This window comes from Capsicum annuum, unplaced genomic scaffold, assembly GCF_002878395.1.
Source record: "Capsicum annuum cultivar UCD-10X-F1 unplaced genomic scaffold, UCD10Xv1.1 ctg83390, whole genome shotgun sequence".
NCBI classification, from domain to species: domain Eukaryota; kingdom Viridiplantae; phylum Streptophyta; class Magnoliopsida; order Solanales; family Solanaceae; genus Capsicum; species Capsicum annuum.
In genome coordinates, this window is record NW_025894259.1 from 1,604,025 (window position 1) to 1,620,900 (window position 16,876).

At 33.5% G+C, this 16,876-nt stretch overlaps 1 long non-coding RNA gene across 2 annotated transcripts; it reads right to left on the reverse strand.

Moving 5' to 3' along the window:
- Positions 1-8,168: 8,168 nt before the first annotated feature.
- Positions 8,169-15,250, reverse strand: LOC124895660. Of its 2 annotated transcripts, none has more exons than XR_007051842.1 (6): positions 14,976-15,250; positions 13,332-13,431; positions 12,683-12,768; positions 12,499-12,592; positions 11,608-11,767; positions 8,169-8,635 (listed from the first exon to the last, which is right to left on the reverse strand). It is a non-coding gene; the product is annotated as an uncharacterized LOC124895660 (long non-coding RNA). The 2 variants fall into 2 exon arrangements; XR_007051843.1 differs by having other exon boundaries at positions 8,169-8,641; positions 14,976-15,242.
- Positions 15,251-16,876: the final 1,626 nt, after the last annotated feature.

Here is a 16,876-nt window from a genome sequence, read left to right on the forward strand (position 1 = left end):
GCTCAACATTACAGGAATACTATCTTCTAAAATAACCGACTACCCTTCAGATCTGTTCAACCAATATGTGGATCCCTTTGATCCATCAATCCTCCGAGAAAAAAGAACCTTCTACGAGCTTCAAGTGTTCAAAAAAGTATGGCCAATCTATCCTGAAGTCGTTCAGAGTGTATTTGAAATATCCTTTCTACCATGTGTTCATTGCACTAGCCAATGACTTTGTGCAAGAACTCCTGCGGCTATTATGGTACATGTGCCACCAGCACTATATTTTCATGGAGTTCAAGTGCGATACCTTTGGCGGAATAGAGACAGGCTGAGTATCTGGAAGAAGATCAATGCCAAAGTTTATTTCCCTTTTGGGAGAAATTCCTGGAAGATCTTCGGGAAAGATATTTAAATAATCATTCACTTCTGGGACTGATTCAAGGCTGAGAGTTTTGGAACTAGTGTCCTTAAATCGAACAAAATGATAGACACATCCTTTAGATATCATTTTCCTTTCCCAAAGGTAGAAAACAAGCTGACCCTTGAAAGCAGATACACTACCCTTCCACTCAAGGACGGGTTCATTTGGAAACTGAAACTAGACTATTCTATTTCTGTATTCGACTATGGCATAGCAGGAATGAAGCCTATCCATGCCGAGAATGACATCAAAATCAGTCATCTCTAATTCGACTAAGTCTGCTGAAGTGACTTTTTGAAATATCATAATCGGACAGTTTCTGTATACCCGCCAGGCTATGATGGTTTTGACCACTGGGTAGAGACTGAGAAAGGCTCTGCTAGAATTTTGGGACTGATTTTGAAATCAACTGCTATATAGGGAGTAACAAAAGACAAAGAAGCTCCTGGATCTAGCAAAGCGTAAACATGCACATGAAAGATCTGTAATGTACCAGTAACTACATCAGGAGAATTTTTCTGATCTTGTTAGGTCTAAAGAGCATATAGTCTATTTGGGCGTTGCCCGCTAGTAACACTGGTGGTGGCACCCTACTGATTCGGGCGATCGAATTGAGTTGAGGAGTGGAGATGACTCTGATAATCTGACTGAGGGCAGTCTCTGACTCTGTGGCCTGGCTTGCCACAACCAAAACAGACATCGATGCCAGCTCTGCAAGCACCCTTGTGGTTCTTACCACAAGTATGACAAAGGGAATTAGTTTGAGCATTGCTGACACTACCTTGAAATTTAGAGCCTGGCACTCTATCTCTGAACTTAGGAGCTGGAGCACTGGCTGAAGAAGGAGCTGGAACTGATGACTTGGGATAAAACTGAGAACGATTTCCTCCTTCTGATTTAGGCTGACTAAAATTGAAGCTACCTGTCCTATCTTTCTTATTTTGCTTTTCCCTCTGCTTAATCTTCTTCTCCTCTATCTGCAGAGCATGGTTCATAAGTCTGGCTAAAGTCATGACAAAGTCTGGCTAAAGTCATGACACTATTTAGCATGGCAGATCTGCACTCATTAACCACGCTATCATTTATCTCTGAAGCAAACTTACTCATCTTGGCTCTACTGTCTACAACCACATGAGGGGCATATCTGGCTAATTGATTAAACTTTAGATAATACTCTTTCACCGTCATATTGCCCTACCTGAGGTTGATAAATTCTAGCACCTTAGCCTCTCTAAGCTCTTGGGGAAAGAATCTATCTAAGAATGCAGTGACAAACTTCTCCCACTCTATAGGATCTGCATCATCTGACCTTTCGTACTTCTACTATTTGAACCAAGTATGAGCCACATTCTTCAACTGATATGCAGCTAGCTCAGCACTCTCAATAGTAGTCACCCCCATGGTGTCTATCACCTTCTACACCTGATCTAGGAATTCCTAAGGTTTCTCATCTACTTTAGATCCGTGGAAGGACGGAGGATTCATTCGAGTGAAGTCCCAAATCCTAGCTGCAGCTGAGTTGGCCACTGGGTTGGCCGAAACGATAGTTGGTCGGTCATTATGGGCAGCTACTGACTGAGCAAGAGTGGTAAATGTGGTCCTACACTCCATATGAGAAACATAATCGCCCAAAGATTCTTCGGGCTGGGGATCTGACTGATCTGACTGATTTCTTCTCTTAGGAGGCATATTCTGAAATAAAAAGAAAAAGCGTATCAGACTGAGAGATTGACTTATGATTATGCTCACTGGCATGACATGAATACTAAAAAAAGGGAAACTGTTCCTAAACATCTCATAGCCTCTTGCGCATATATGTGGCACGTAACACACCCATGCTAAAGACTCTACTAGATGCGGCTTTCAGACTTCCTAGGACTCTATTGAACCTTATGATCTAATACCAAGTTTGTAACGCCCCGATTTGCTGAACCGAAATGCTACACGGTGCTCATAACTCTGAAGGACCACAAGCTAACTCATGACTGATATCTGTACTTGTACACTGAATAAAATACTGAATAATGCGAAAACATGCACTGAAAGGCCAAAAGTTTCAATACTAAACATAACATAAATGAGATAACATCTATGGGGTAATACAATACCCAAAACAAAACTATAAAAACTAAAGTCTGGAACATAATATTCAGCATCTAATATAAAAACCTCTACTATCTGAATAATCTGAATAAGGAGTTGATGGGACATGTTCCCAACTAACTCCAACTAATAAGTAATCAATGAAATAGTGAATAAATAATCATGTCCTCGAAGGATGAGGACTCACTTCTATTCTGACTGCTGATACTGGAATCTACTGTTGATCTAGAACTCGTGTCTCTGAACCTATGGTGTAATATAAAAAGAAATCACCATAGCGCAAATGCGTCAGTACAATGAAACGTACTGAGTATACATGTGAGTTAGGCTAATGCAAGGGTTAACATTCATGAATAATGTTAGCTGACTGTCTAGCATGAATACGAGAATGCATATATAAATACGTAACTGTAACTGACACTGTGATATCGTGATTACTGGATCTGAATACTGATGACATAACATACTAAAGACTGATATATCTATAGCATAAATAGATGTATCTGAATGTAACTGATAATATGGGTGACTGTATCTGACTAGCATGAATCTGATGGAACTATCTGAGTTTCTTACTGTATCTGAGTCGACTGTATATGAAAGTCTTGAATCTGAAGAACTATCAGAGTTTTTTTACTAGGACTGATACTGAAATTATGGGAGGTAGTATTTAACCGACATGCCCCTAATACGCCATTATGGCTGAGATGGGGTCCAATTTGTAACCCCAATTGGAAGGGTGTCAATACCGCGCCACTGGTAAGGACAAGCTGTGGGCGACCCTCATCTGATAGAGTCCCCTGTATGAAAACGGTGGGGCCCTTATCTGACAGTTTTTATCCACCTCATCAACCCTCATCGACAGTGTTGATATCTCAACCTATACTGGCTACATAGTTCTGAAACGCAAGGATGACTGCTAAGGATCACACCCTCATTTGATAGTGTGTGTCCCCATCCTTAGGTTCCTCGGTGCTAATTTCTACTCCCATCTGAATGAACACTGAACATGATTTACTAAACTGAACATGGACTGAGTTACTGAATTCCATTGACTGGCGGGATATTATTGATATCTGACAGCTAACTGAGTTCATGAGATCATAGAGATTTCATGAGTCATAAGACTGTCTGAAGTCTAAGGATCATGGCTTGACTGATAGTATCATGAAAACATGACATGGATCTAGGTACACAGCTAATGTTTAAGGTACAAGTACCCTCAGGACTCAATGGAAGGAAACTGACAAAGCATGACTTACTTGAATACATAATAATCATCATAATACATTTACTGAAGCATTTCATCAAACATGTGATAGGCATAAGCTTGTACGTACATGGGGATTTCATGATATTATGCTGATTAGACACTTTCCCTTCATCTAGGCATTCAACCAAACACATAGTAGGCATAGAATGTGTAAACAACATCATACAACAATTAACTATCGTGATTCAATTCCAATTAATCATTCAAGGGTTTAGTCCTAGGGTTTCATGAATCTATACTGATACAAATCAACCCATATGGAATTTAACACTTATTCATGGAATACAAATCAATTACTCATTATCAACATGAACAAAAGCAGCCCAATCATGAAATTCATAAGAAAATCCATAACTTGAATTTAGAAAAGGGATTCTTGGGCTTCATGGATGAAAGGAGTCCATGAATGAACACTATGCATACCTTAGTTCGTGATTTCGTGAAGATTGATGGTGAAACCTTCTTGAAATTAAATCTTCTATGAAAATCCTAGCTTGTTCTTGAGAGAAACTTGAGAGAAGAGAGTGTATTTTGGATGAAAAGTGATTGAATCACATGTTAAAGGGCTTAAATAGTGGTGGGAAATTAACCTTTTTAACCCTGGACGCGTCTTGTAATTTTAGCAAAAATTTCCTGAATTGAACCCCTGGCGCGACACGATGCTATCTCGCCATGTCACTGGAATTTAAAAATTGGGAAACTGAGGGATGGCGCGACGCGGAGCCATCGCGTTGCCCCTTCCTTCGTGACCTAGAACTTTGACGCGATGAGGGAGAAATCACGTTGAGACACTGGAAAAAGGACAATTCTGAATTTGAGTGCTGGCATGACGCACCATAATCGTGGACACCTACTGGAAATTGCCAAATTCCATTTCCTCTTGTGGAACGGCGCGTCACTGACTAATATGGCGTTGTTTTACGATGGAAAATTGAAATAGTCATAACTTCTTACCCGATTATCAGATTTAAGTGAATCATATATCGATAGAAATCTTATTAAATTTTTCACATGACAAAAAGTGAAAATATTGAAAATTCCTCATGGAATAATTATCATTCACTTTAGAAGCAAATACTAGGCATTCTTGGGATGAAATTTGCTAGAAATCTTCGGAGTATTACAGTGATATTAATATCCTTGAAAACATGTGCATAATTATACTGTGTTGTTAAAATGCTTAATGTGGTACCATTGGTGTATTGTGATTATATTCATACGTTATTGGCATATGAGACATGTGAAAATTCATGGATGAAACAAAAATAATGAGTGGGTATTGGCTCATGTGGTTGTGGAAATGTATCATTATGGTTGGTTATGAAAATATATCATGTGGCTGGTTATGAAAATACATCATGTGGTTGGCTGCGGAAATACTCATTGTGATTGGTTGTGGTCATTACATCTTCATAGCATACTCATTCATGAAACATTGGTACCACTGTGGCAACATCTGAGAAACACTGGCAACACCTAATAACACCTTTCCGAGGGATGTACCAGAAAGAAGATATGATATATGTGGATTGTATACGGGTTGACAAACCGCCCATGGGTCCTGCGTTGGGAGTCTTGCCTCTATAGGTGTATACGGAGATTGTGCGACAATCCCAAAGATTGTGCGACAACCTCGTGCATCATCATCATTATCATCATCATATACATTGCACTTACTTTATTGTGTATATATTGTGTTATATTGCCATATTAACTTTCCATTTATGTAATTGTCTTATCTTCTTTTACTTATATTTGATGATCTTTTATATGCATGATCCCTCTTATTCTACTTATATGTGATATAATGTTTACTTGTGTTCTATCTTGTTGTGATGTTCAATATATGTGATATATTTGAACTGTTAGTGCAAGCGGTGTGGGCTATCATTGTGGGACATTTTCTGATTGTAGGTGACGTTCCCTTCGTGAATATTTTATATGCTTTATTTACTGTTTTGCTTGGTCGACCTATGATACCTACTTAGTACAAGTGGACTGTACTCATTCCTACTGTGCCCTTTTGGTACAGGTCCTAGCTCAAGTGTGCCTTAGCTTGCTTGACTCGGGCAATTATTGGAGCTTCCAAGGTAGCGGTTGGACATTCATGCGTCTGATGCTCACCTTTATCTTTCTATAGTAGTTATGTCTTTATTAGTATTCGGAGACATATTATTCCTTTGTAGTTATTTTTTTTTTTATGTATTTGACTCCTAGATTGTATTAGTAGTTCTTACACTATTGACACCTGGTTTGGGGCATGATTGGTAATTTGGATAAGTTCTTTACGCATTGTTATGATTACTTATATGATTCGGCTTCATTCTAGAAGTCTTACCTTCGGATATTTCTTTCTTTTTCTCTTTTGTATCAGTTTGGGTGATAGGCTCACTTGTCAAGGTACGCCGCGACAAGTGTCATCATAACCCTCATTTTTGGGTCGTGACACCTATCTTACAAAATTACAACTAGTATACGTACCCGCGCAATGCGCGGATGATATTAAAATATTATTTCTAATCATTTCATATTGAAATGTTTCTTTCGAGCATATTAAATTGTATTACCTTTAAAAATTAACTATCATATTATTTTTTAATGAAATATGAAAAAATAAATATATCCCCCACCCATCCCTACCCCCATCTCCACCTCTACTTCCATCTTCATCCCAACCACACGCCTCCACCACCCCTAATCCCCCTCCTCATGCCTCTAATCAAATCTATATGAAAAAACAATCATATAATTGTAAAATAAACTTTATGTTTCATAATTTTTTATATTATTCATAATTTAAAGATATTAGATTGGTAAATACCTACCCAACCCCATCCCTCTTTCTTCTTCCACTTCTAACCAAATCTTATATAATTAAAAATAATATGTGATGGTAAAAAAGTTTTTATTATTCATATTTTTCTTTATTGTATTGTTTACAATTTAAATATTTGATACTGTCTAAAATATTTAAATTTTTATTCTACTACTCCTCCATCTCTCCCATTTAAAATTTATAAACAATTTTGTGTATATGATCTAATTACTTCATTATATTTTTAAAATTAATTCAAATTCCCTCTTACCCCCAGCCCCCCGGGATGAGAAGGACAGGAGCCCCTCTTTCATATCTTTCAAATTTTTGAAATGACACTTTCTCAAAAATTACTATAATATTCTTATTCTTTTTCTTATACATCACACTTCCAAGGTGAGATTTAAATTTGTATGTCTCTCATTTGGTATTTTATCTATTATACAATTATTGTTATATTCTATTTAAAATTGTGAATTTAAATTCATGTGAAGTATCATCGTGACTTGTATATTTGACTATTTTCCTTTGATGTATATGTTTTCTACTCTCATATTTTAGATCATTTTTATTCATTTAATATTTTTCATTATATATAATTAAAACAATGTCAAATTCACAACTAATTTGTTATTTTTTAGTACATCTTTATTTTAGTTTTAAATAATGAATTTTGAACTAATTTTGAAAATACAATTAAGTAATTAGACAGTACGCTTTGAAAATTTTAAACTAAATAGATGTGAATAAAGAGTAAAAAACTTAGAAATTCAAAAAATCAATATTAACAATTTAATTTCTTTTAATTATGAACAACATAATAAAGAAAAATATTTAAAAAAATTACAATTATGTGATCATCTTTATTCATATAGATTTCGTTAAGGGTAGACGTTAGAGAAAGTCATATTGAAAAAACTCGACAAAATGATTCTCTTCGATTAGGTAAACTACACATACAATAAACATTATTTATAGTTCCACACTTATGAATGGATAAAACATTTCAATTTTCAATTAGTAAGAAGACGCTGGCACGTGAATCTATCATGCTCGAGAGTAGATTGAGAGTACAACTACTATAAGTTAGCTTAATTAAGAACAATGATATGAGTCAACATATATAATTTAGCTACATATTATATGAAGCATTAATAAAACATTATATTTTCCTACACAAAACTCACTATAATTTTCCTCTTCTCATTTTTTTTACATTCTTTTTGTTGGGAGATTATTTTAAATATATATTAAATAGCTCAATAATAAACTATCCACCAGAAAGAAGTTATTGAACGTCATTATTCAAATTCTTAATTTTTCTCCAAATCTTTCACTTCTTTTGTAGATCTAAGCACATTGACTTGTAATCATAAAATAATGCATTTATTAATGGCAACACTTAATAGTAAAATACAATATATGCGTTGTATTAATTAGGAATATATTGATATATTTTGAGAAAATAAAAAATTAATTAACTAACCCAATCTTCAGTGATTTCAACAACAAAGTCATTAACAATAACCAAAGACAATTCCTCAACAAAAGAAATCTTGGGACAAATATCAAAAATTCAAGTTGCTTTTAGGGAAAAAAATTATTTTAGTCCCTGTGTTTGGGCCTTATTATGATTTTAGTCCCTGTGATATTTAACTTCCCTCTTTAACCTTTAATTAAATAAAGTGAATTGTTTTAATCCTTCAAGTAATGGTGATTAGCAATTTTAACAGACTTATCCCTACTGTCAAGGGTAAATATGGTATAACAACAAAAAACACTTTTAAAAAAAAAAAAAAAAACTAACGTAACACTTTCACAGATCGTTCGGTAGCATCCTCTCCTCATTCATAACTATATCTCATATCTCAGCCTTCTTCCTTCTTTCATTCATTGGGATGCGATTATTCCTTTAATTCATGGATGAATAACTTTTGTGTTTGTCGGTTGATGAACCCTTCTTCTCTTTTCTTTCCTTTTCTTTTTTGTGAGAAAATAATTTAGCAACTCCTTCTAGGGCACATAAAGGAACTCACTGCACCTTGTGAAAAGAAGATAATCAGTATTTTCAATAATGAAACTGTGTTGCAAGAATGGGCTGCAATCCACACCGACATGTCAGTACTCAGTTTAATTAAACTAGATCTTTAATATTGCTGGATGAAAAGGGACCAAAACATTTAATTTAATTAGTACATAATAGTGATTGTATTTATATTGCAACAGTGTCAGATTTTGATATTCTTTTTACGTTTATTCTTTTTCACATGATTTCTCTTTTATATTTGATTTGTATTAAGTTTTGTATATCTCTAATCTGCATTACATAACGGTAAATGCTACAATATTATAGAATTAATAATAAAGATGAAATATCTATTTTTTTCTTTTTTTTATAACTAAACATCTACTATTTTACATAAAGAATCATTTTCGTTAGATGTTTTCAATAAGAAACATAAAAATTAAATATTGTGGTGCACATTCTGAATTTATATGATCGGTTATACTTTTTAAATGTTAGTTCTACTTATTAAAATAACTCTAACAGTTCTACTTGTGCTATTCTCACGACAGATGAAGGCGGGGATTCAAATATGAACACTATTAAACTACATTACAAAGTTCGGTGGGTGTTTGAACGAGAAATGAACTATGTTAGCGGACAAATAGCTTACTATGACTATTGCAATGGTGATGAAAATTTTATCATTCAGATGAGGCAGTGTATGAAAAAGTTGAAAGTCAACGATAGAAAAGTGAAATTTTGGTTCAAATTTGGCCCTTTTTTTTAGACGGATATGAGACTTTTATCAACTGATTTGGATATATATATAGCATTGTCTATAAAATACCCAATAGTAAAGAGGTGGAAATATTTGTCGAGCACACAATTGAGGATCAATGGAGCTATGATGTGGTTGATTTTGAGGGTGAAGGTGACCCGATACTGCATGGTGAAGAAGAGCTAGTAGATGTGGATGTAATGGAGAAAGATGATAAGAGTGATGCCACAAGTGAATAATGTGAGTCCTTTCATGACTCTGATTATTCCTTGGAAGAAGATAACAAACTTTTTGATGAAAACATCAACTCTACCATAAAGTGGGTTGGTGTTAATGGGAGAAGTAGAGATAATCAAGTTAAAGAAAAAATTATGGAATTTGGAGTTGCATCAAACATGTTGGATATGTGCCCCAATGACACTTAAGAAAATGACTGTGCTACGTCAGATGAGGAATGAATGAGTTTGCATGGAGATTATGACAATGAAAATCAAAAAAAGTTCACTGTTTTTAATCCAACAAAATATTTGGAGGATCCAAAATTTAAGTTTGATATTAATATGATTTTCAGTAATAGCAAAGAATTCAAATGGGTGGTTGAAGTACATGCTGTGAATCATAAAAAATGATATCAAGTTCTAAAAAAATGAATGTAGGAGGTCGGGGGCAACATGTAAGGTTCCAAGCTGCAAATGGTTTATATTTGCATCAAAAGCTAATCAAGATGAACCTTTCATGATCAAGACAATAGGCCCTGACAATTCATGTGGCAATCAAAGGGATAACAAGACTATTAACTCTGGATTTAGCTAAGACATACATAGAAGAGTTTAGAATTAATCCAAGTTGGGGTGCGAAAGAATTTCAAGCTCATGTGATGAGGGCTCATAATTGTACAATTACTCGGAATCAAACTTATATAGCAAAGAGGTAGGTACTAGATCTAATTACAGGGACTAGAGAAGAGCAATATGATATGTTATGGGATTATTGTGCAGAGCTAAGGAGGAGTAATCCAGGGACAACATGTATTTTGAAGTTGGACGAAAATCCAAAAACAATGGTCAATAGTAGAAAAAGATTTTTAAGACTGTATGTGTGTTTTGCAGTGTGTAAAGAAGGGTTCTTAGCTAGGTGCCGAACTATAATAGGAGTTGATGGATGCCATTTGAAAGGGAACCAAAAGGGGGGCAACTATTGACAGCAGTAGGCATTGATGGAAATGACAACATGTATCCTACTGCATTTGCAATAGTGGAAGGTGAATTGAAGGAAACATGGAGTTGGTTCCTTACACTTCTTGATGTGGACTTAGGCATCTCACAAAATCATTTTGCATGGACTTTCATTTCAGATCAGCAAAAGGTCTAATTCCAGCATTTGATGAGACAATGTCGGATGTTGCACATAGATTTTGTGTGAGGCATTTGCATAGTAATTTTTAAGACTGAAGGTTTGGGGGGACAAATACTGAAAGATGCCCTATGGAAAGCTGCTAGAGCAACTACAGAGCCTGAATTCTCCAAGCATATGAAAGAAATGGCAAAATTAGATCCAAAAGTCATGGAATGGTTCATTAATAAGCCTCTCATTCATTAGTCAAGGGCTTTTTTCTCTTCTTTTTCAAAGTGTGATGTGTTATTAAACAATTTATGTGACTCATTCAACAGTGTACTTCTACATGTAAGAGACGAGCATATTTGGACAATGATTGAGTCAATTAGGATCTACATGATGTCCAGAGTTCGAAAGAACAGAGACAAGATGATGAAGTATTGTCGAAGAATCTGTTCGAAGATCATAGTGAAGCTAGAGAAAAATAAGGCTAAAGCTGCTGAATGTATTGGCACTAAATTTGATCAATTTCACTATCAAATTGAGGACATCTATCTTAGGCTATTCTCTATTGATCTTAAGGATAAAATTTGTTCTTGTAGGAGATGGGAATTAACAGGAATTCCTTGTAATCATGCTATTGCAGTGATACGGGTTAAGAAAGGGGAGCCTGAAATGTATGTTCATGAATGCTACATAGTTGAGCAGTAATTGAAGAGCTATAATCCATCAATCTTACCAATTGTTAGCACTGATCATTAGCCTAAGATGGGGATAGAACAACCACTTCCACCCATATATAAAGCACAACCAGGTAGACCAAAAAAATCAAGAAAGAGAGAAATTGATGAGATAATTCAAAAAGAATCAGATTCTAAAATCTTACCTTGTTAAAAGCATGAAGAAAGAGTAGGAAAAAAAGTGCGGATCAGGTCGAACTTTAGGGCATAATAGTAGAAAGTGCCCTATTCTTATGGCAAGAAACCAATCTGAAGCTCAACATCAATAGATCCATCAGCAAGTAGAAAAGAAAGGTTCTTCGGCACCTAGTAATGCAACAGAAGTAAGTGATTATATAGATTGATTCTCCTTATCAAAAGTAATAATATTAAATGTTATTTTATTGTAGGTTTCAAACACTATAACTGAGAATGTGGCATCAACGCAATTCAGTTCCTCATTTGTGACAGAACAAACTGTAATTTCCTTTTTTTTTCTACTCATGTTGTTTGTATTGGAACTTAACTGACTTATTTTCTTTTGTATATTGTAGGTCAACCAGACAAGGGTACCTCAAGAACAATTGAGAAGTTCTGCATTTATTTTAAAAGAAATTGGTGAGCACTCCAGAAAAGATACAAGGCCACTCATTATCGAAAAAAAAGGAAAATAGTATGTTCCATTGTCAAGATTACAAGAAGCGGTTTCTCAAAATAGCAAGAGAGCTAGAAGTGATCCAAGATCTAAGAAGAAAGTCGTCCCTTAAATAAAGAGAAAGAAAATTGATGTCATTATGCACAGGGGTTTAGATCTGGTTCTTTCTTAATGAGTTTAAAGTTAATCATGCTCTAGTGATATGTGAATGATTATGTTTTTCCTTTTAAAATTCAATGCAACTTAAATAATTACCCTTCTATTCAATCTCATTTTTATATTAGTCTACTAGTTAATTGAGTAATTAATTTCATTCTTTTAACAAGTATCTAAGCAAAAATTATTCTCCGACTAAACGGATGATCACTCACAAAGAGGAAATGATTGTCAGTTTGTCACTTACAATGCTTTATGCATTCCTTTCATTGCAGCTGCTATAGTTTTCAAAGCTGCAATAGTTTCAGTTGTGGCTTTCACACCTTCGAGCGTGTTATCATCTACACATTTGAAAATTCAACATGTAATTTGATGCACGACACATAATTTCATGTAGCACCACACGAGAAGGTCACCAATAAACAAGAAACCTGATCGTGAATGCGAAGTTGGAAACCCCCATATTTCTCAATCTGTTCTTCATACAACTTCTTCCTCTTCAAACATTGAATAGCCGCTACAAGAAAAGAACGATAATTAGTCTTTCACATTAGTTTGAGAGAAGGCAAGAAATTCTCAATAGGTAACAAAGTCAGAATGCTTATACAGCTGTACTAAAATCGCTAAATACATTGATGGAGCAACATTAAAAGCCTGTATAAATGCAACTGCTCCATATAGAACTTCCTTTAAGTTCACAAAAAGGTAATAAATGCCCAGAGAACAGTGTCACGAAATTCCTATGATTTCATATAATGTAGAAGGCTTAGAATTTTGAGTGTAATAACTTGTCACCGAACAGAAAGCCATTTGTAAAAGATCGTACGCAGGGGTGGAGATGCTTACATTACACTGTATATACAAGGTTAAAATTACTTTTTATATATCTACAGAAGATTTAGAATTCCCTTATAGCTTCTTTATGTGTTTACTTCTTAATATTTTGAATTCTCTTAGAGAAAATCTTGGTCCTGTCCCTGCTGAGTAATGTAAAAAACCAGTATAAAATATACGAGTAAGCAGTTTAGTAATATGTATTACAAAGTTCACTCTTCATAACCGCAAATAACTCATCCATACCACTCTTGTTCTTAGCTCTTGTAAACTCTTTGGCCTTTTCAACCTCCTCGAAAACCTTCTTCAGAAGTATCTTCTCCTTCTTCTCGAGCTCCTCTAATTTCTAGATAATCGATAAAAAGAACAAAAAACTTCAAATACATGCATCGTCTTAGAATAAACAAAACATCCATGTCAGAACATACAAAGACGAGGAAGAAACTGGGTAGTACAAATATCCGATGACACAAAAATGTTACAACACTAGTTTTTCGATTTGCCTAAACAATCAAGCAAATGCAGCTTCATAAAACATTCACAGAACCATCGCACATTGTGTTATCTAATCTCATTTTCATCAACATACATACGATGAACTCGAGAGCAAAAACAAAATCAAATGAGGAATCTTGAATCTATCAGCATAATGGAAACAAGAAGATTGTGATTTTAGCAATAGAGAAGCACGTAACTATATCACCAAATTCAAACAAAGTTAGAAGAACGTATACGAAATAAATGTAAGAATCAAACTAAAGAATCATCTCTAGAACTGCAAATTTTAACCAAACTGTTACAATATGATTACGATTTATTTGTCCTACCTTGGTGGACAGAGTTACCCATTGTTGCTGGCAGAAGGTAGAAGGTATCTCGTGAAAGTAGCCGAGGTGCATGCAAGCTATCTATTCACGATTATCCAATAAAATGATTGTGATTTATCAAGAGAGAAGCAAATAGCAAGATTTTATCTTTGATATTCCAACATATTGACATAGTTCTATTTCTACAAGTATAACAACTTTCAAGAAAATCAAATGCATCTGAACTATTAGATTTTATATTTCGACGATATGTCTGGACAGACCTATTTCAGTCGTATTTTTATGTTCCAATTGTAGACAAAACCATATTTTTATTTTCTCAAAGTATAAGAAGCTTTATCAATTACCTGCTGAAGCAGAAAACGCCATTCAAACCGTGTACTTTTCCCAAATTTATTGTCTCGCTCTCAGAATGTACATAATACTACAATGATGTTTCTTTTTCCAAACTACACACCATATTACATTTGGAGTACGTTAATTCATTTACAAAATATTTCTGAAGCGCAAAGTTTCTAAAAGAATCTCTGTCTTGTACTAATGACCATAGGAACTTTTGCTACTTGAATGCTAGAATGACGTTTATGTCTTTAGGCTAGTGGTGTTGATCGCAGACGTCCACACAATAGGTGCAATTTCTATCAAGCTATTCTTTCACTCTTCCCATTCCCTACTATTATGGACGTACTCCTACCCACTAACCCTCTATCCTAAGAAGTAATATTGTTGTGATAGTAATAAGAGAGCTCACCAAGCCATTAATAAATTCTGTAGTACTCAGCACCACCAACAAGAACAACCGCAACGACGACAACCAGAACAAGATTGATGGGTTTGAAGAATCAAATAAAAATTAACAGATTTCAAAGATCGATAAACGCATTCAATTCATCACCCACTAAACTTGAGCTACCATGCAAGAAAAAATAGCAGATGTGCAAATAAAATAAAACACTAATTTGAGAGTTAAATTAAAAAAAATCAGATAAAAATAACAAATTTCAAGAATCAAAACACATTAATGAGGTCTGTAAGAAAAAAGATCGAAGAGGAATACATGTACCTTCGATCCTAGGTCGATCTGAAGAAAAATGGAGAAAGAAAATCCGATTTAACGTAGTTGGAGCAAAAATCATTCTGGTGTAAGCTCCTCCAGTAATTTTCGCTTTGAGTTTCATCAAATTTGATTTGACTTAGGCATTTGATTAAATTAAGGGAAAATCAAAAGATAAACAAAGAGTTGAGCTGGAGAGAGAAAAAAATATTTTGTTCAAGTAATGATCAGATGCAAATATCTGAAATGAAGTGCTCTTGTAATTAGTTGTGATGGAGAGAGAAAAAATATTTTTTTACGAGTGAGTTGTGATGTTATGCTGTCAAGTTAAAGCTAAAAAAAAATTTATTATTAATAATAATAATATTTTATAATATATAAATGTCTTGAGTATATTAACAGATCTGTTAAAATTATTAATCACCTTCACTTGAAGGATTAAAACAATTCACTTTGATTAATTAAAGGTTAAATGAGGAAAGTCGAATATCACAGGGACTAAAATCATAATAAGGCGCAAACACAGGGATTAAAATAATTTTTTTCCTTGCTTTTGTTTTTTTATTTTTAAGAACATAATATGAGATTACAACTTTTTTGGAGAATTTCTCCACATATCCTCTTACATGACTTGGGCATCAATTTGAATGCCTTCTTTCCAAATTCAAAAGTTTTTTCGATAAAATTCTTGAATGTTAAATGGCATAGACGGGTTATTAGTATCTAATCTCACAGGATTCATTTGCATATCTTTTTAAAAATAAAAGATAACTCTATTACAAAAAATTAAAATTAACCCCTCTAATTAAAAAAATAACCACAATGAAACTAAAAAATAATTTAAAGAAATAAATATTTTATCATTATAGGAGACAAAGATTACCTTAAAGTTGCTACAGAGAAAACGAGTAAGAAAGAAAAGTTATTTATTATACGGGCCTTGAACATTAATGGAGAAAGATGAAGATGATATATCTTTCCTGCGTATAAAAAAAAATAAATTAATTAATAAAGCTAAATATATATAAGGGGGCTAAGAAGATAGAACTTCATTCCAATTTAAATTCTATTTAAATTTAAATCCAAATATCAATTTAATTTGTTAAGAAGATTATTTTGTTACTCTTCCTCTTCCTCTTCCTTAAATTTTTCAAATATAATGCATTTGCCTTACGTTATTCTTGTTGCTAATTCTACCATTATCATTATTATTATTATTATTATTATTATTATTATTATTATTATTATTATGTATTTTTTTAAAATTAAAAGGAGTGCTACTAGGTGCATCACTGCTTTTTTGTTACTACAATTATTATCATCATATATTATTACTATTATTATTATTATTATTATTATTTTATTATTATTATTATTATTTAGGTTAATATTTTATCTTATATTTAATATTTAAGTATATTTTTAATAATATTTTAAAGGGATAAGCTAATGAATAGTAAGAGTTCATTTAGAACTCTTCAATATTAAGTTTATAATTTCAAGCTCATGGTAATTTAAAAAAAATAAAATACTGATATTTCTAAATACAAATATCTAATCTTTGAATTCAAAAATAATATATATATATATATATATATATATATATATATATATATATAAGTTCTGAATTACTGAGAGATAATAATAAAGAGTTGGATAACATTATTTTAAATTTAAATTCAAATTAAGTAATGATACATACAAAGAGTTGTGATAAAATTAAAATTCTAAAATTGTAGAGTAGTTATAATCAATATAAATTTAAAATTGTTATCTAGTTTGAATATCTTTTTAGTTGCTCAAAGTTAGGATTAGTTATGTTAAAAGGGGCTTGTAACTTATGTGATAAAATTTCATAACCATAACCTAAAGTTGTTGATTCAGCAGATATATTAAAATTCAAATCTCTT